The following is a 21199-nucleotide window of genomic DNA, read 5'->3' on the forward strand; positions in this document are numbered from 1 at the left end:
CAGAAAATTTAAAAACCACTACAGAAAAAATTTAAAAAGGATGTAGAATATAATTACAATGAAGAAGACAAAAAACAAGTACAAAATATAAAAAGGATGTAGAATATAAGTTATCAAGCTTGCATATCCATCACTTGTGTCTCCAAAAATTGTTCCAATAATCACATATCCAATTTTCCCTATGGACGAATATAAAAGCAAACATTTCATGATTATTTAAGTAATATCAATGAGATTTCCCTATATCATACTAAAAGTAGCTAGGATTTCCAGAAAAAGATGCCATTCATTGGATGAGAAATAAAAAGGAATATAAAAAATTCAAGTGGCTAAAGCTGAAACAACTACTTTCGAAGTAACAAAAAGAAAAGCAACAAATAGAGTGGGAGAGTTAGAGTCAAAAAGAGGATTCCCCCCTTCTCTCTCATTCAAAGCCATGCATGAGACTTTCATCTCACATGAATCCTAAGTGATAACATAAAGAACTCATTTTCTTTCTTTTTGATTATTTTCCTCGTGTATTTATAAAATCGAATCCATTCGATCTCTAAAAGGGATTACTAAATCTTACTGTTTTGAGGAATCCCTTATCAGTGGTCATGAGTGATAAATTTTTGCAATCTTTTCAACCTTGGTTTCATAGGAGCAAGTTAGAAAGATTTACACATAGAACAATATGATTTAATTCATTCTCAATAGCCATGAGATGATCATCTTAGGGTGATCCTTTTATCAACGGATGCTCTTATTCACTCATAGCATTTGAAGGAGGAGAACCAACTATGTAATATCTACATCGAGAATTCAAGTATCATAAATGCTATTAGTCTGATCCTTTGTAGAAACTACCAGTAATAACGAACATGCAAAATAGATCTATTTATCATAAAGAGATTTTTCATTCCTACCCTGCTTCATCTTAATTATTATTTGAACAAGTAAAAGTTCTGTCTTGGTCCAGGTGGGGATACCATTTCTCTTTTACATGTCCATAGAGTTTTTAAAAATCCAAACATCTAAAAGATAAATAGAGAGGTAGGAATTTCTCGAATGACCCACACTCTATCATATACGTCAGGAGTCCATTTTGAGAAGAGGATGGGGAAAGATTGAACCCAATTCCTATGGTATTGAATATGAGCTCAATTGAAATCTTGGAAAGTTATACATTTGTGTATTGATTAGACCGTTTACTATTTCTTAAAGCTCAATCTCTCCCCCGGATGAACCATAGAGCTAAGAGAAACCATGAACCAAAATAGAAGAGCTTCCTCCACCCATGAGTAAACAATTCATGGTAGCCTCATTAGACCATACATCTTTCTTGGTATATCTAGATAATAGGTAGGAGCATAAACTGAAACTTTCTAGGGCTACAGAGATAGTTATTAAATTATTAGAATCGCAAAAAACATTCCCCTAGAGTAGTTGTTACAAAGAATAAGATAAACTCTATTATACCTATTTTTGTGCATTCAATGTACTCTATCGATAGATGAATACATAAAGTTGAACATAGTAAAATAAGAAATTGAAAGATTTCATTGAAATTTATCGTATGGAATATATATATATATATGTATGTATGTATGTATGTATGTATATTAAAAGTATGTATGTATGTATATTAAGAGAGAGACAATCCTTAGAAAAGTGATTTGTTCTTTTTGTCCTTCATTAAAAATCTCAACCATATACAAACTTGTCTTTTATCTTTTTTTAATTTAATTATTATTAATATGTAGAAAGAATTTTAAATTTATATAAAAAAAATTTCTTATTCAAATGCTACTATGATTAGGATACTTACCATATATTCTAGAACTCCTTATTATTAATTCTACTCTTACATACAACCAAAGCCAACTCAAACTAAAATTTAACCTAGGACCTTCAATTGTAATGTCACGATCAAATTTCTCAAGCCATAATGATACATATCATAACACACTAGTAGGTAAGACAACTGAAACACCCTAGGTTTTGGACCCTTAGAATTTTTTCTGGATTTATAGGTTCTGGACAATATACGACCGGTGGGTACCAGTCTTATACTAGGGTACTAATGTTGGGTGTATTTATGCACTTTAGCATTGCTATCCAAGCTTATTTAGCCTTATTTTAAGGAAAATTCGTGTGCTTTATGTGTTCATAATGATATAAATAATTATATAAGTGCTCAAGTATGTAATTACAATGTTTAAAGGAGTTTTCAAACAAGTTTGGGTTTAAATTGATCATCTAGAGTCTAAACGCAAAAACCAGCTTTACTAGTTTGAGCTAGGTGTTGTTCTAGTTGATTTCGATGGATTCTAGTGGTTTTATTGAGTTCATAAGGTTATTATTATGTAATTAAATTTGGAACAACTTGTTTATAATTGGCAAAGTTCAGTTGGAGTGAGCCAAGAGTCACCAATAAGTTAAAGAGTAAAATGGACGAGACTAGTTCTTAGCTTGAGTATCTAGATTGGTATCATTGACATTTTGTTGTGTTGAAATATAATGTGTGGTGTTTGATCATGTATAATTCTTGGTGAGTTGATTGTGATGATATTTGTATGCTGTACTAGCTGCAAATTGTGTGGAAACAACACCACAAGGCACGGGGTAGAAGGAGAAACACTTAGAAAAATATAGGCTTCAAGAGGCAAAATCTAATTAGCTAACTTGAAATAGGTGCGATAAGATACTCCCTTACGTGATAACCAATGTGAAGTTCCACTTTATCAATATTATAACCAATGTGGCATGTTTCTATATCAAGTTGACTATCAAATACAGCGCATCACTCTTCCCCCACACGGCCAATTTCCTTCACTATAAATAGAACACTTTGTAATTACCTTGGATGATTTAGAGAAATAAGGAGGGGATGATAAACACTTCAAATAGGGTTTTTATTTCTTTTATTTAGTTCATTCATAGATTTATGTATCCGATTAGTTGGATTAAGGTTATGTTGATTAGTGACTAAACGCCCTCTTTCCAGGGTTATGACCAAGAATATATTTGCTATCGTTATGAATTGAATTTTTTTAGATTTCTTATCCTATTTGGTGGTTTGTTCATTTTTTTAACTATAAGGATTGCGTACCCTTAGAATACACCTATTGTTGTCTTATGAACTCGGGAGGGGGAATAAGATGATAGAACACGGGATAAATATAGTAAGGTTCTTATTGTTTTATAAAATAAGGAATTTGAACTAGCATCTAGGACAGGGATATACCTAGAAGCCTTACTTGGTTCACATGTAGGATGATAGCTTCATGCATCTAATTGGATTATTATATCCCCGCTCAATGATGTTGTAGTAATGTCAAAGTTAGGTAGATGATTAGAGGTCAAGAGACCATGATAATGCGATAAATCCTACAAATCAACAACCAAGATAAGAAACCTAAAGAATGAAGTTACATAATGTAGTATGATTGTTTGAAGTTCTTTAACCCCGCGCTTTAGTCCATTGATTGTTTCAAGTCTTTACTTTACGAACTGTTTACTTTTTTTTTTTAGTTTATAATTCTCAAACTCTTTTGGTTACATTGCACCATTCTAATACTAATAGTTGAATTGATATTATATTTACTTAACACTAGTCCCTATGGGATCAATACTTGGCTTGTAAAAGGGCCAATTTACTACTTGTGAGACCACATAAACTTGCGTGTGTGTTCGGTGCAACAAGTTTTTGGCGCCATTGCTTGGGACTTATAAATTGGAAGCTATTTTTGTTTTGGTTTTAATGTTTTGATTTATTTGGTGCTTTCCGCTTGTTCTTCGGTATTAAATTTGCAAAAAAATAGGTTGACAAATTAGTAGGCTGGAGCAGGATAGGGAATTAGTCGAATCAAACCCCGAACTTGAGTAACTATACCATCAAATGAGGAGAAAAGTAAAAATTTTCCACTAATTCTAGCAAATTCATGAGGAACAATATAATCCTACTTTCATGGCTAAAGAACAACTACCCCACAGGACAGTTCGCAAAGTTGCAATTCCACTTCTGACAAATTTGACCTCCTCTTTTCAAAAACCGACTGCTGGAGGTAATTTTGAGTTGAAATAAAACATAGTGCAGCTATTGATTAGTAATGGATAGTTTATGGGGCTTTACATGAAGATCCAAAAGTCCATTTATGAAACTTTTTGGAGATCAGTGACACATTTATCCCGACAGGCATGTCAATTAATTATGTAAGGCTAATACTATTCCCCTTTTCACTGATAGGTGAGCAAAAATGTGGTTGAATGCTAAGACAATAAATTCAATCACAACATGGGATGAATTACACCAGAAATTCCTCATTCGACTCTTTCTATTTGCCAAGACATCACAGTGAGATTGTGTGCTTCAAATAGAAGCCAGATGAGAATTTGTATCATGCTTAGGAGTATTTCAAAGCACTTCTTCAGGACTGTTCGCATCATCAACAGTCCAATGAGGTATTAGCTCACACTTTTGTTAAAGAAATTGACCATAACACAAAATTTTTCTAGATTCAGATGCAGGTGGTCAAGCTTTGGAGTTGACATTTGATGAGCTTTATACCTTGTTGAATTGGATTGCACAAATGAATCCCGAGTGGAATTTAGACTCAAAAAATGCTACCAAGAAGGTTGCAGGTGTGTTGGAGATGGATCAGTTTACTGCTTTATCCATCTAAATTGCTGCATTTAAAAATTAGATAAGCAATATGAAGTTAGGAGCTCCACAGCCTGTAACCATAGTGAATGTCATTCAACAGATGAGCACTTGGTGCATGGTGTGTGGAAATAGTTGTCATTTTGCATATATGTTTGCTGCCAATCCCGAGTCAGTGATTTTTACAAGTAATGCTAAAAGGAAGAACTATGGGAATGCCTACAATCTAAAGTGGCAGATTCAGACACCAAATCTAATAAGGAACAACCAACATTAGGAGTTTTAATAGCTGCAGGTTTAAGGAAACCTAGCCACTAGAAATATGGAAGAGATATTGAAACAAATTTTAACTACTCAAGCATAATTGGCACCAGATATAAAGAGCCAAAAAGCAGCTATAAGGAGCTTGGAGTTCCAGATAGGTCAGATAGCAGCGATACAAAATATTAAGCCTCAAGGTTGTTTGCCAAGTGATAAAAAATCCTAACAAGTTATGGCAATCACTTTGTGGAGTGGTAAAGAACTCCAGGAAGAACCTCTAAAGAAAAATAAGGAGGTAGATGTTGATATAGTTCCTAAAAGGTTAATGACAAAGTGGTAGAAACTTGAGGAAGTCTGAGTACTCAAAAACAAAAGTTGTTGAACAGGTGAAGCAGAGACCACCACTAACTTTCCTACAAGTGCTGAGAAAAATGAAGCAGGATGCATGCTTTAAGAAGTTCTTTGACACGTTTAGAGAATTGTATATTAAGCTTCCTCTTTTAGATGTTTGTAGGGAGTGCCTAAGTATGCTAAGTACTTAAAGGATGTGCTCACTAACAAATTTAATCTGCAGGATGTTGTGACAGTAGCACTCACTGAGGTGTGTAGTTCTATAGTGATGCAAACGATGCAAAAAAAGCTCAAAGATCTTGGGAGTTTTACTTTCCTATTTAAAATTGGAAGCAATGAGGTAATCCATGCACTTAGTGATTTGGGGAAGTATCAATATGATGCCCCTCTCTTTGTTTAACTCATTGGGCATAGGAAAGATGATACCGTGCTCTTTGATACTCCAGTTAGTAGATTGGTCCCTAGCCAATCCTGAGGAAATCATAGAGAATATCTTCATCAAGGGTTGTAAGTTTATTATTCCTGCAGATTTTATTATTTTACATTTTGAGGCAGATTAAAAGGTGCCAGTCATCTCGGGACTTCCATTCTTAGCGATGGGAGGAGCTTTAAATGATGTGTGAGAGATCCCATTTACAATTAGCTTGGATGATGAAGAGGCATTTTTCAAAGTATACAAACCGCTTAACATACTATCCCATTATAAAGATTTGTACGTAATTACTATGATTGTAGGGGATAAGTTTAGGGTGGTGGAGTCTATTCCACTAAAGACCTCTCGGGACTTCCTCATTGAACATACCAAGCCTTTAATACCTAAGCCCTATATGATGCATATTGATGAGTGATCTAAGGTGGTTTTATACACTTTGGTATCATTATTCTAGCTTATTTAGCCTTGTTTTGAGAGAAATTCACGCGTTTAATGTTTTAATATTAATATAAATAAGAATCTAAGTGTGCAAGTGCATTATTACAATGGTTAAAGTGTTTTCAAACTAGTTTGTACTTAATTGAGTTATTTAGATTTCAACCCAAAAAATTAGTTTTACTAGCTTGAACTAGGTATATGTCTAGTTGGTTTCATTGGATTCTAATGTGTTTAATTTATCTCAAATGGTTTAAATGTGTAATTATGAGTTGAACAACTTGTTTTTAATGGAAAAAGTTCAATTTAATTAAGTCTAGAGTTGGAGCGATAAGTTGAAGATCATGAAAATTAGCTTTATTTTAGCTTGTGTTTTGATTTATCGTTGAGAATATTGTATTTTTTTTTATCTCTAATATGTGGTGTGTGATTATGTTAGAGGATTTTTGAGCTAAATATGGTGATATATTGATGATAAAAGGCTCAAAATTCATTGGAAATACACTACAAAAGTCATGGGAAAAAGGAGAGACGTTCAACACTTAACCAGAATTTTGGAAGCAAATTACAATAAGCTGACGTAATCTCGACGCGTTGCATCAAATCTTCCACATCAAATGATACGATAATCAACATGCTGCATCGTTGTTGTCAATGCGATCAGTGAAGCTTGGCGAAGGGTCTAATTATGCATGGTCAATATTTGGGAATTCTTTGCCGACATGGAGTCCTATGTTGAATACAATAAAAGGGCACTTAGAAGGAATCTTTGTGGGATTTTATCTTTGATTCAGTGACACCTTTTGAAGACTCCCATATTAATTAGAATCATACTATTATATAAACACCATACACGTATGGACAATACCTGGAAGTTTTTGATAATTAAGAGGTGTGACGGTAGTAGAATAATTTGACGTGGCTGCTACACTAATTAGGTTTTATCATTATTTTTAATTAGCTTTTAATTTATCATAACATGTATTCAATATTTTTTATCGTGATTATGAATAGTATCGGCTAAAAACCCTCTTTCCGGGGTTAAAGCCAAGAACATGAGTACTATTATTTTGGATTAAATTCATTTAATATTTTCTATCATATTTGGTTGTTTGTTTATTCTTATTTTAATTATTTTATGAATTGATCACCCATAAAATACATATATTGTCAACCTTGTGACCTCGAAAAAGGGAATAGGGAGATAGAACATGGGAATAAATAAAGTTTGGGTTTTTATTCTTTTATAAATTAAAAAATTTAACTTAGCATCTAGGATAGGGTTGTACTTGGAAACCTTAGCTTCAATAAATTAATTGGAATATTACATCCACGCTCAATAATGTAGTTGTAATGTCCAAATTAGGTAAGCGATTAGAGGTCGGGAGACCATGATCATGTAATTAACCCTACGAATCAACAACAAAGATAAGTAAGTTAATGAATGAAATTCGATAACATTTTATGATTGTTCGAAGTGCTTTAACCCTGGGCTTTACTCTATTGATTGTTCTAAGTACTTTTATTTACACATTATTACTTTAGTTTTGATTTATAATATTCCAAACTCTTTTTGGTTATCTTTGCATCAAATTAATCTTAGAAGCTAAACTAGAATTGAATCGTTGATTGGGATCGATATTCAGCTTTCTTGAAGGCCACTATTTTAATTTATAAGACCACATACACTTGCGTGTGGGCTTGGGTGCTGTCAAATTTTTGGTGCCATTGTCGGGGACTTATAATTTAGCAATTGTTTATTTTTGTTTTACTTTTAGATTTATTTGGTGTTTTTATGCTTGGTCTTAGTTTTGTATTTGTAGGAAATAGGTTTACAAAGTTGTAAGATAGCAAAGGATCTAGACTTGGTTGAACCAAACCTAGAACCCAAGTAACTTTACCATCAACACAGGATAGAAGCAATCCTTCTCCCTAAAATTCCTCAAATCACAGAAGACCAAGAGAATCCTGCTATAATGGCTGCAGAACAACAAGCACACAGGACAGTTAGGGAAGTGGAAATCCTACTTCGGATGAAATTGACTTCCCTAATTCAAAGGCCGGATGCATGGGGTGGATTTCAAGTTAAAGAACAACATGGTGCAACTTTTTATCAGTAGTGTACAGTTTACAGGACTTTCACACGAGGATCCACAAGTCCACTTGCACAATTTCATTGAGATTATTGATACATTCATTTCGATTAGGGTGAGTACAAATTATGTGAGGCTGACACTTTTCTGTATTCACTATTAGGGTAAGCTAAATGATGGTTAAATGCGGAGCCGACCAATTTAATTACATCATGGGATGACTTAGCTAGAAATTTCCTCATTAGATTCTTTCCATTTAGCCCGACTACAAAGTTTTGCAGTGAGATATTAAGCTTTAAATAGAAGACTAATGAAAATCTATATCACGCTTGGGAAAGCTTCAAGGCCCTTCTTTAGGATTGTCTACATCACTAACAATCCAATGAGGTACTTGCTCATACTTTTGTAGAAGCATTTGATCACAATACATAGATTTTGCTAAATTCAGCCACTGGTGGTCAAGCGCTGGAGCTGACTCATGATGAGTTGTACACATTGTCGAACAACATAGCACAAGGAAATCCCAAATGGCATTTAGATTCTAGAAGTTCCACAAAAAAAATTATGGGTGTATTGGAGGTAGACCAGTTCACTGCCTTATTAGCTCAGGTTGCAGCATTGTACACTCATTCAGCAGCCTGAAATTGGTTGTGCGCAACCTGCAACCACATTCAATACCATCTAACAAGCTGCAGGCTGGTGTGAAGTGTGCTATAATAGTGGTCACTTCTCGGCTATATGTGCTTCCAATCCAGAATCGGTGATGTATGTGGGCAATGCTCAAAGGCAAATTATGGTAATGCCTACAACATGAAGTGGTAGACTCAGCTTTGGAATGCACAACAATAACAAATTCAGCAACCACAGACACAAGGGAATCATTCAACTAGCAACGTGGAAAAAATATTGAAGTAGCTCTTATCTAGTCAGACGCAATAGGCTGCAGACATCAAAAATTTGCAAGTTGCTCAGAGAAGCTTAGAGATTCAAGTGGGGAAGATACAATAAGAATTAAATACTAGGACATAAGGTGGTTTGCCAGTAGATATAGAGAATCCAAAATAACTTATGGCAATCACCTTGAGGAGTGGTAAAGAGTTTTTGGAAGAACATCTTAAGGAAACAAAGGAGGTAGATGCTAAGGTAGTGACCTAACAGGTTCCCAAAGAAGTTGTTGATAATTTAAGGAAGTTTGAGTACTTGAAAACTAAAGTTGCTAAACCATAAGTAAAGAATACACTGCCATTACCCTTCCCTCAGAGGCAAATTAAAGAGAAGGAGGACGCAATGTTTAAGAAGTTCTTTGATACATTCAGAGAGTATCATATTAACTTACCTTTGTTAGATATTTTATAGGGTATGCCTAAGTATGCAAAGTACTTGAGGGATGTGGTTTCTAATAAGGTCAAATTTCAGGATGTGGGGGCGATAACACTCACTGAAGAGTATAGCGCTATGATGACATGGAAAATCCCCAAGAAATTGAGAGACCTAGGAAAGTTACTCTCCCTATTCAAATTGGGAGTAAAGTGGTCCATGCACTGAGATACTTAGGGGCAAGCATAAATTTGATGTCCCTATGTCAATTTGTAAAATTAAGCTTGGGAAGGCCTAAATTGGCCTAGGCGGTTTTGCAGCTAGCAGACAAATCCATGGCATATTTGGAAGGAATCATTGAGGATTTCCCCATAAATGTTGGTAAATTTGTTATTTCTATTGACTTTGTTGTTCTTGATTTTGAGGTAGATGAATATGTATCAATCATCTTGGGGCATCCATTCTTAGCAACTAGAGGAGCATTGATTGATGTTAGATAAAACACACTCAAATGAGGGATAAGGATGAAGAAGTGGTATTTGATGTATATAAAGCACCCACACTAACGTCCCAATATAAAGATTTGTATATGATCAATGTGATTGAAGTGGAAAAGTGTGGGGATTACTTGATTGATCATCCTAAACTTTTACCACCTAAGCCTGATTTGATGCTAATTGATGAGCCTGAAAAGGCTTAAGTTGAAGAATCTGCTGCTCTTGAAAATTAGCACCCAAGAAGGGTGAAAAAAATAAGAAGATGGCCTCCAACTGTGAGAAAAAAGATGGAAGAATTTGGTTGAGTTGAGTTGGGTCGTACTGCAATACTAAATCAAGCGCTATTGGGAGGCAACCCAAGTTAAGTTGGTATTTTATTTTTAGTATTTATTTCATATAGTTTTTATTGTTGATTGAGTCATAGGTTTATGGGAAGTCTGAGTATAGAAAACCTGAGCTAAAAATCATGGCAAAAACTGAGTGTGGGATCCCGCGGATCCCATTAATACAAAAAAAATGCTACTAGCTAGGCCTATAGGCCTTAAAGAGTATTTTTATCTCTTGTTTTAAAATTTACTTTGGGGACAAAGTAGGTTTTTAAGTGTGGGGTATGGAAATTCCTAAATTTTAGCTCAATTTTAAAAAAAATTTGGTGTAAGATATTCTTATTGGTGTTATTTTTTATTACATGGTGCAAGTGTTTTGTTTGGTAAAATCAAGTTGAATGTCTGAATTATGACTCCTAGGCTCAAGTTTTTGACTTTTATTCTTGTTGGCTTAAAATTTAAATTCATGCTATTATTTGGTTGGGAGTCTATGATGATCCTATTCAGTTAATCATATGCCATGTGCGTGAGAGGTACTTTGTATATTCCTTGTGTCATGTGATGTATAGAACTTTTCCAGTGTGTGTGGAAAGCAAAATAAAGAGTATGGGATTAGGAGATAATTTAGGCATTTCTTTGATAGCTTTGTTTTATACCTTCTATTTGTCCTACCCTTTGTGTATTATCCTAGTTAACCCTCACTGAGCCTATAGCCTTTTCTTTGGTACCGCATAAGTATCCTAATCAATTCTTTGATGGTCCATAATTTGATAAAAAAAGTTCTTAAGTTCTTTAATGAAAAATTGAATTAGTAAGGAGTTTGAGAAATTGTAGAAAAAAAGGTGAAATTTATGCCCTAAGGTAAGAGTTATTGCTGTTTATATTTGATGTGTTATGATTGGAAATGATATAAATGGTGTTAGAAATATTCCCATGATTGTAGAAAATGAGAAACATTAAATCTTGAAGGATAAACAATATGCATACAACGTATTTGTGAAAATGCTTAAAAGAGATGGCGCAAAAATAAAAGAATAGGGTATATAAAGTGGTGAAATTTGGTTGTTGGATATTGGTTTTAAATATATAATGTAGTGTATTAAAGCGCTTAGAGAGGCTAGTTACTATTCCCAAATAGTTTCTACCCATTCCTTAGCCTACATTACAACCTAAAAAAGACCTATTTGATCCTATACCTGATATTCTGATATTAGTGGAGCATTACACTAAGGGAAAGCCTATGGTTCATTGTGTGTAACTTATGCATTCTTTGTGAGAGTGAGTGTAATTTGATTCTTATACCCATTGTTGTGAGTGATTATGCGAAACTCTCTTGTTGTGAGGGGCACATGTTTCATGAATGTGGGTGATTTTTATGTCGTCCTTGATTGAATTATAAGCATGAATTTCCCACATATTGAGTCAATTCTTGAGGATAGGATGTTTCGAAGTAGTGTCCTTGAGCTTTTAATTGTGTATAACATGCTTAGTGTAAACTTGCATTTTGTGTAGTCGTTGTAGTACTATCTTGAGTGTCTTTGTTTTAGTATAAGTGTAGTGTCACCTCAGATTTTGATGCTTAGAGTAAAGAGTCGTTCGAGGATGAACAAGAGTTTAAGTGTGGGGTGATGATTTGAGGTATTTTTATACACTTTGGTATCATTATTCTAGCTTATTTAGCCTTGTTTTGAGATTAATTCGTATGCTTAGTGTGTTAACATTGATATAAATAAGCATCTAAGTGTTCAAGTTCATGATTACAATGGTTCAAAGTGTTTTCAAACAAGTTTGTACTTAATTGAGTCATTTAGAGTTTAACCCAAAAATTAGTTTTACTAGCATGACCTAGATGTGTATCTAGTTGTTTTCGTTGGATTTTAATGTGTTTAATTTATTCCAAATGGTTTAAATATGTAATTATGAGTGGAACAACTTGTTTGTAATTGACAGAGTTCAATTTGATTAACTCTAGAGTCGGAGCGATAAGTTGAAGATCATGAAAATTGGCCTTATTTTAGCTTGTGTTTTGATTTATCGTTGAGAATATTGTGTTGTTTTGATCTAATATATGTGGTGTGTGATTATGTAGGAGGCTTTGTAAGCTTAATATTGTAATATATTGGTGATAAAAAGGCTCAAAATTCATTGGAAATACACTACAAAAGGCATGGAAAAAAGGAAGGACGTTCAACAGTTAACCAAAATTTTGGAAGCAAATTCCAATGAGCTGACGTGATCTCGATTTGCCGCATTGAATCTTCCACCTCCAGTGATGCGATAATCAGTGCGTCACATCGTTCTTGTCAACATGATCAGTGAAACATCGCGATGGGTCTAATTATGCATGGCCAAAATTTGGGAATTCCTTGCAGATACGGAGTCCTATGTTGAATATAATAAAAGAGCACTTAGAGGGAATCTTTGTGGGATTTTATCTTGGATTCAGTTCCACCCTTTGAAGACTCCCATATTAGTTAGGATTATACTATTAGATATACACCACACATGTAAGGACAATACCTGGACGTTTTGGATAATTAAGTGGTGTGACAGTGGTGGAGTAATTTGATGTGGCTGCTACACTAATTAGGTTTTATCATTATTTTTAATTAGCTTTTAATTTATCGTAACATTTATTCAATATTTTGTACTGTGATTATCAATATTATCGACTAAAAATCTTCTTCTTGGGGTTAAATCCAAGAACAAGAGTACTATTATTTTTGATTAAATTCATTTAATTTTGCTTGTCATATTTGGTGGTTTGTTTATTCTTGTTTTAATTATTTTATGGATTGATTTCCTATAAAATACATATATTGTCAACCTTGTGATCTCGGAAGAGGGAATAGGGAGATAGAACATGGGAATAAACAAACTTTGGGTTTTTATTTGTAAGATCCCTTAAAATTGTAAGCTTAACTCAGTCCCCTTAGATTGTGAAAAGGATCCCAGACTTAGAAATTTCAGCTGTGTTAAGACTTAGTCTTTTCTAAAGCCCTCAAATTTTGGGTAATTTATTTACGACCTTCATGACCTCAGAAAACTAGTTTTTAAGTTGATTCATGATTTATAAAGTTAAGAGTACATCCCAGATATGTTTTAGAATTTTTGGACAATCGTAAGGGCGTGTTTAGAATTCAAAAATAGTGTCTCGAGGTTATAAGCCCGAGACACCCTGCCCATAGCGGAGCTCCAGAGCCCACGGTGCCTAGCTTAGAGCGACAGTCTTGAGCCCGCGGCGCCCAGGCTAGTTCGGGCCATGTATTTTCCTACAGTTATGTTCCGCATCTGTAAGGGTAAATGGGTCATTTTCCCTTAACCCAATAGGTCCATAACACGGGATTAAAGCCTCAAATAGTATAATTGCTCATCCTTTTCACAATCCTCTCAAGAACAAGCCTAGCTTCATCAAGTTCAAGAATCAAGCCTCAAGAACTCACCCCAATCTCCACGAAATTAATAACCAAGGTATGTTAAGTGTTCATCCAAGGGTTTTCTTCCACCCTTGGAGTTCAAGAACCCCTTTTAAAATCCAAAGTTAATAGTATCATGAATTACATGTACCAATTGGGTTGTTTTATGTTAATGTTATTGTATGGGTTTTCAATCCAAGATTTAATTGTAGTTTTCATGAATATTAGATACCATGTATGTAATTGTTGTAAGCCCCATGTTGAAACAGTTGAATTGTGAATTGATTGTTATAGTCATGATGCATCAACATATTATTCATGCTCAAGTACAAGATTATGCCTCCTAGGTGTTTGAAAAAATACCTAAGTGAATAAATTGTGCATTGTGATCCATTGGTGATCTTAATGATGAATTCATGCTAGAACTACATGTTTAAAATTACTTCCATGTCAAATCTATGCCTTGTAAGTGTTTGATGGAATATCCATATGGGTGGAATGGTAATATCATGATATGTTTGCATGTTTTTCTATTCATGTACAAGTCCAAACATTTGTCGAAGTGCCTTAGTGAATGTGTTGCGGACATTTGATTGTCGTTATGTGTTCAAGTATTATCGTGTCTCATTATTATTGATGCTATCGAGTCCTGGGGGTATTTAATACCCAAAAATCTAGCTGTTTACCTAGAGCCATAAACAGTTATAGAATAGTCTCAGTAACATCATGATTAGTAGTACTCATTCACTTAGCAGAATTCAGTAAAGTCAGTCAGTTTCCAAACTCAGTAAAACTCAGTATCAGTCCAGTTAAGTTCAATTTAATACCCAATGTCTTTCAGTTGGAGTAGGATTTAGCACCGAGCGAGTGCAGGGATGATGGTTTCACCGTTATAGAGGCAGAGTCGTTAGTAGTAGTCCATATACTCCAGAACTGCGTATCCAGTGTAGGATGAAGAGTCACCCATCAAACTAGGCTTGACTACCTCCCAGGGATCACCCGTTAGATTAGGCTTGACTCTGCCCAGGTGTCACCTGCCAGTTAGGCTTGGTATCTTGGTTTTCCAATGTTAGTACCCGTGGTATGGTATTAGCACCCTTCCAACTGGGGTCACAGGTTTGACCCCTATTAGCTCTTATTTGGGGCATGTCGGTTAGATGATTACCTCCCAAATTCTCAATTTCAGTCTTCAGTATAGAACTTGGTCTAGCTCTATAGAATTAGGACTGCCAAATATAGTCAATGAGTATCAATAATTCAGTTATCTGTAACTTCATATATCAGTTACTCACTTATCAAAATTCAGTACTCAGCTTCATAAAATCTTAAATACAGTAAACATATATATTTATGCACAGTATTGCATATTCAGTAATTATAGCAGTAACAGTTATTCACATACTCTCATGTTCAGTTACTCTATATCATTCAGTCAGTTCTTGTTCATGAATTTGAACCCATGTATTAACCCTACATCACTTAGCATACCAGTACATTCAAAGTACTGACGTATACCTCTCTTTTGCACTATGATTTCTTGTATCATAGGTTTATAAGCACGAGATCCTGACCATACTTAGCAACCTGACCTATAAGCAACATACTTATTAGTGAGTCCTCATAGTTTGAGTACAAAGTTATTATTTCAGTTTATCAGTAGATCAGTAGTCGGAGTTATTTGGGGGCTTGTCCCATCAACTCCTTATTCAAACAGTTAGAGGTTTTTTAATACTAGAGAATTTTTGACAGATATATCAGTATTCAGTTTTGAGTATTTATTTCAGATTGGAACCTTATGTAACAGTATTATTATTTAGTTATTGTAGCAGGTACCAGTCATGGTTTAGATTGTGGTCCTTTAGGATTATGAGCACCGTGTAGCGTCTGAGGTACAGACTCGGGGCATTGCATTATTCTTTTATAAAATAAAAAATATAACTTAGCATATAGGACAAAGATGTACTTGGATGCCTTAATGGATTTATACGTAGGATGATATCTATAATAACTTAATTTGATTATTACATTCCCGCTCAATGATGTAGTTGCAATGTCCAAATTAGGTAAGCGATTAGAGATCCAGAGACCATGATCATGTAATTTACCCTACGAATCAACAACCAAGATAATAAAGTTAACGAATGAAATTCAATAACATAGTATGATTGTTTAAAGTGCTTTAACCCCGGGCTTTACTCCATTGATTGTTCTAAGTACTTTTATTTGTGCATTATTACTTTAGTTTTAATTTATAATATTCCAAACTCTTTTTGGTTACCTTTGCATCAAATTAATCTTAGAAGTTATTACTTTAGTTTTAATTTATAATATTCCAAACTCTTTTTGGTTACCTTTGCATCAAATTAATCTTAGAAGTTAAACTAGAATTGAATCATTGTTAAATCAAGTCTCTGTGGGATCGATATTCAGATTTCTTGAAGGCCACTATATTACTTGATAAGACCACGTATACTGCGTGTGCGCTTGGGCACTGTCAATGAGCCTGAAAAGGCTAAAGTTGATAAATATGTTAACCTTGAGAGTTTACACTCAAGAGGTCAGAAACAAATAAGAAGATTGCATCCGAGTAAGAGAAAGAGGATGAAGAAATATGGATGAGTCAAATATTAGGTCATGCCACGATACTAAACCAGGCGCTACTTGGGAGGCCACCCAAGTTAGGTTAAGATATGTTTTATTGATAGTATTTTAGTTTTTACTTCCCTAGTTTTTTTTTTGTTGAGTCATAGGTTGATGGAAAGTTTGAGGACCGAAAAACCTGAGCTAAGGAGCACGACAAAGATTGAGTGTGGGGTCCCTCAGACCCTCTTGATGTATAAATATGCTACTATCTAGGCCTAGAGGCCTCAGGAAGTATTTCTATCCCTACCTTTCAAAGTATATTTTGGGTACAAAGTAGATTTTTAACTATGAGGTGGGGAAATTCCTATTTTTAGGGTAATTTTAATTTTTTTTATGTTAGGAATAAATATGGGATGTTCTTTTTAGTACTATATTTAACTGCGTGATGCAAGTTTTTTGGTTGTAAAGAGCATGTTAATTGTGTGAATGACTACGTTAGAGACGCCTAGGCTCATGATTATGACTTCTGTACTTCTTGGAATAGTTTGAATTCATGTGGTTGTTTGGTTAAGAGTCCATGATGATTCCACTTGAGTTGAGCATGTCCTATGTGTGTGTAAGGCTGTAGTATATTTCTTGTGCATATTATGTCTAGAAATTACCTAGTGTGTCAGCAAAGCAAAATAAAGAGTGTGGGTTTAGGAGATGATATAGGAATTTCTTTGATAGCCATATGTTATACCTTCTTTTTACCTACCCTTGTACATAATCCGAGTTAGCTCCATTAAGCCTTTAGCTTTTTCTTTGTCAGCCTCATATATAGCCTAATCCCCTTCTTTAATTGACCTTAATTTGATCCAAGCTCCTAAGCACTTTAGTGTAAACTTAGTTAAGCTAAGGAGTTGAAAATTCAATTAGGAGAAAGGTGAAATCAAAACCCCAAAGTGATAGTTATTAGGGTGTAAAAATTGTTGTGTTGTGGTTTGGAGTTAGAGAAATTATGCTAAAGAAATTTCTATTTTTAGCCTAGTCATGTTAAAATGAACCTGTTTTGGCCCTCGTCCTCCTTAGACATCGTGCACATCAACTAAATCAATCCTTAAGTTGAGATGGCTATCATAGGGGTACATAACGTATAATGGGTGTGAAGAAGGGTAAAATCAAATAATGTTTACATAGCATACTCCCACCATAGTATATGTGAATAAGCTTAATGAATTGGAGCAACATAAAAGATGTGGGTAGAGAAAAGTGGTGTGAGTTAGTTGTTAGAGATTGGTCATAATTAAAAGATTTGATGTATTGAAGAACTTAGGGAAGATAGTCACTATTCCTAGCCAAAATAGTTCCTACCCATCCTTTAGCCTATATTACAACCATTAAAGACCTATTTGATCCTAAGCTTCAACATTCTGATATTAGTTGAGTACTATACTATGGGAAAACCTATGGTTCATTGTGTGTAACTTTTGAATTTCATGTGAGGGTAAGCGTAACTTGATTCTTGTACCCATTTTGTTATAAATTATATTTATGTGACTGTTTATGGCTAACTCTCTTGTGTTGAGGGAACTTGTTTGATGATAGATGTGTGAATTGTATGACGTCTTTAATTGAATAATATGTATGAGTTTTCCAACTAGGTGAGTCAATTCTTAAGGCTAGGATGTCTTGGAAGTAGTGTTCTTGAACTTTCAAGTGTGTACATAGCATGCTTAGTGTAGAAATATGTGTTCGGTGTAGTCATTGTAATACTAGATTTAGTGTCTTGCATGCAGTAGAAGTGTAGAGTCTCCTTAACTTATTATGCTTATAGTGAAGAGTTGTTCATGGATGAACATGGTTTTAAGTGTGGGGTGGTGATATTAGGTGTAGTTATGCAATTTAGTGTTGCTACCCTAGCTTAATTAGCCTTGTTTTGAGGACAATTCGTGTGACTTATGTGTTCATAATGTTATAAAAATGAATCAAAGTGTTCAAGTATGTAATTACAATGTTTAAAGGTGTTTTCAAACAAGTTTGGGTTTAAATTTATCATTTAGAGTCTAGACGAGAAAACTCGGTTTACTTGAATGAGATAGGTGTTGTTATAGTAGATTTTGATTGATTCTAGTGGGTGTATTGATTTCCCAAGGTATTATTGTGTAATTACATGTGGAACGACTTATTTATAATGTGCAAAGTTCAATTGGAGTGAGCCAAGAGTCAACAATAAGTTAAAGAATAAAATGGTTGAGACTAATACGTAGCTTGAGTTTCTAGCTTGGTATCATTGATGATTTATTGTACGAAACTCAAATGTGTGGTGTTTGATCATGTAGGATGCTTCATGAGTTGATTGTGATGATATTTTGATGCCATAAAAGCTTCAAATTAAGTGGAAACAATACCACAAGGCAAGGTATATAAGGAGAAATACTTAGAAGAATATAGACGTCAAGAGGAAAAATCTAGTGACCCAACGCGAAAAGGTATGGCACACCAATCTCTAAACATGATAACCAACATGGAATGTTTCTCTCTCAAGTTGACTACCAAATGTGGCGCATCACTCTTCCTACATACAGCCAATTTCCTCCACTATAAATCGAACACTTTACACACAATGTAATTACCTTGGTCCATTTAGAGCATTAAGGAGGGGCTACTATACACTTCAAATAGGGTTTTCTCTTTTTTATTTAGTTCATTCATTGATTTAATCATGTATTCAATTAATTGGATTATGGTTATGTTGATTAGTCACTAAATGCCTCTTTTCTAGGTTTACGTCTAAGAACATGTTTGCTTTCATTATGAATTGAATTTGTTTGGATTGTTTATCACATTTGGTTATTTTTTCATCTTCTTTTTTACTATTATAAGGATTTCTCACACTTAGAATACACCTATTGTTGTCTTATGAAATTGGGAGGGGGAATAAGATGATAAAACATAAGTTTAATAAAGTAAGGTTCTTATTTATTTATAAAATACGAAAGTTGAATTAGCATCAAGGATAGGTATATACCTAGAGCCCTTTCCTGGTTAAAATGTAGGATGATAGCTTCATTCCTGTAATTGGATTATTACATCCCTTCTCAATGATGTAGTTGTAATGTCCATTATGAAGTCGATTAGAGGTCGGGAGACCATGATCATGCGATAAAACCTATGAATCAATAACCAATATAAGGAACCTAATTAATGAAGTTAAATAGCGTAGTATGATTGTTCAAAGTGCTTTAACCCCAAGCTTTAATCCATTGATTGTCTCAAGTCTTTACTTTACGCTCTGTTTATTTTGCTTTTAGTTTATAATTCTCAAAATCTTTTGGTTACGTTTCATCATTCTAATCATAATAGTTGAACTAAAATTTGATAGATGCTTAACACTAGTCTATGTGGAATCAATACTTGGATTGTAAAAGGGACACTTTACTACTTGTGAGGCCGTGTACACTTGCATGTGTGCTTGGGCGCAGCAAGTTTTTGGCGTCATTGCTGGAGACTTGTAATTACGCAACTATCTTATTTTTAGTTTAACTAGATTGAGTTGTACATAGTTTAGTAGTGTTTTCTCTTTATTTTTTTTACTTTCTATTATCAGACTTCTTGATATGGCAGCGTAGGGTAGATGGTTTTTGAGAGATGATGATTCTTGTTATTTTTGTGGTGGACCCTACCAAGAGGCTTTTTATCTAGATTTTGATAGAAGCACTTGGAGGGGACCTTCTTGTTTATGACCTGTAGAGCAGACCACAAGTTGGTGTATGGTGTATGGCAATATGTATCACTCTGCAGATATATGTGGTGCTAATCCAGATTCAGTCATGTTTGAGGGCATTGCTCAACTGACAATCAAGGAGGTAAATAAAGAGTTGACTCCCAAAATAGTTGTAGATAAAGTTGTTGATAATTAGAGAAAGTTTGAGTACTCGAAAACTAAAGTTGTTGGGTAGGTTAAGGAGATACCACCACCATTGTATCCATAGATGCTGAGAAAAGAAAAATATGAGAAGATCCTAGCTAATTTATGGAATAGACATAAGAATCACAACCATTCAACTATCATCTTTCTCTTGAGACTGCAATTGAGAAGGTGAATATAAGTGAGGGTATTATGGATAGTATAAATTTTAAAGTAGGATTGGTTTGGCCTCATTCAAAGCATTTTTCTAGATTATGTTTATATGACGTCTTATCTGTCGAATCATCTGAAATAGTGGGAGAGTGTGAAGATGAGAACCAAGAATCCTATATTCTTAATTTTTCACAAGAAAATCAACATAAAAACACACCTTACTTTAAGGCCGAGTGGTTTACCATGCACATTCTATTAACCGGTTCCTTAATATTTATGCCACCACTATATGAGCAAAGCAAGAACATGGATGCAAAGTTGGGGGTGAAATTTATATCCTTAAGATGGAGGAAAAAGTTGATGTGGGTCGTGTCGTGACACTAAATCAGGCGTTGCTTGGGAGGAAACCCAAGCTAAGTTAAGGTAGGTTTTGGTTTCAGTATATTTAGTTTTTACTTCACTAGTTAATGTTTTTGTTGAGTCATAGGTTGATGGGAAGTCTGAGTACAGAAAAACCTAAGCTAAGAAGCATGGAGAAGACTAAGTGTGGGGTCCCCCGGACCCCCTTGATATGTAAAGATGCTACTATCTAGGCCTAGAGGCCTCAGGGAGTATTTCTATCTCTACTTTTAAGTATACTTTAGGGAAAAAGTAGATTTCTAAGTGTGGGGTAGGGAATTCCCAATGTTAGGGTAAATTTAAAATTTTTTGTATTAGGAATAAGTGAGATATTCTTATTGATGCTATATTTGATTGCATAATGGAAGTGTTTTGATGGT

General features: G+C 34.4%; 1 non-coding gene across 1 annotated transcript; it reads right to left on the reverse strand.

Annotated features, from left to right (window-relative positions):
- Positions 1-8488: 8488 nt before the first annotated feature.
- Positions 8489-8592, reverse strand: LOC124895488. The gene has a single exon (XR_007051754.1). It is a non-coding gene; the product is annotated as a small nucleolar RNA R71 (small nucleolar RNA).
- Positions 8593-21199: the final 12607 nt, after the last annotated feature.

This window comes from Capsicum annuum, unplaced genomic scaffold (genome assembly GCF_002878395.1).
Source record: "Capsicum annuum cultivar UCD-10X-F1 unplaced genomic scaffold, UCD10Xv1.1 ctg82541, whole genome shotgun sequence".
In the NCBI taxonomy this organism is placed as follows: Eukaryota; Viridiplantae; Streptophyta; class Magnoliopsida; order Solanales; family Solanaceae; genus Capsicum; species Capsicum annuum.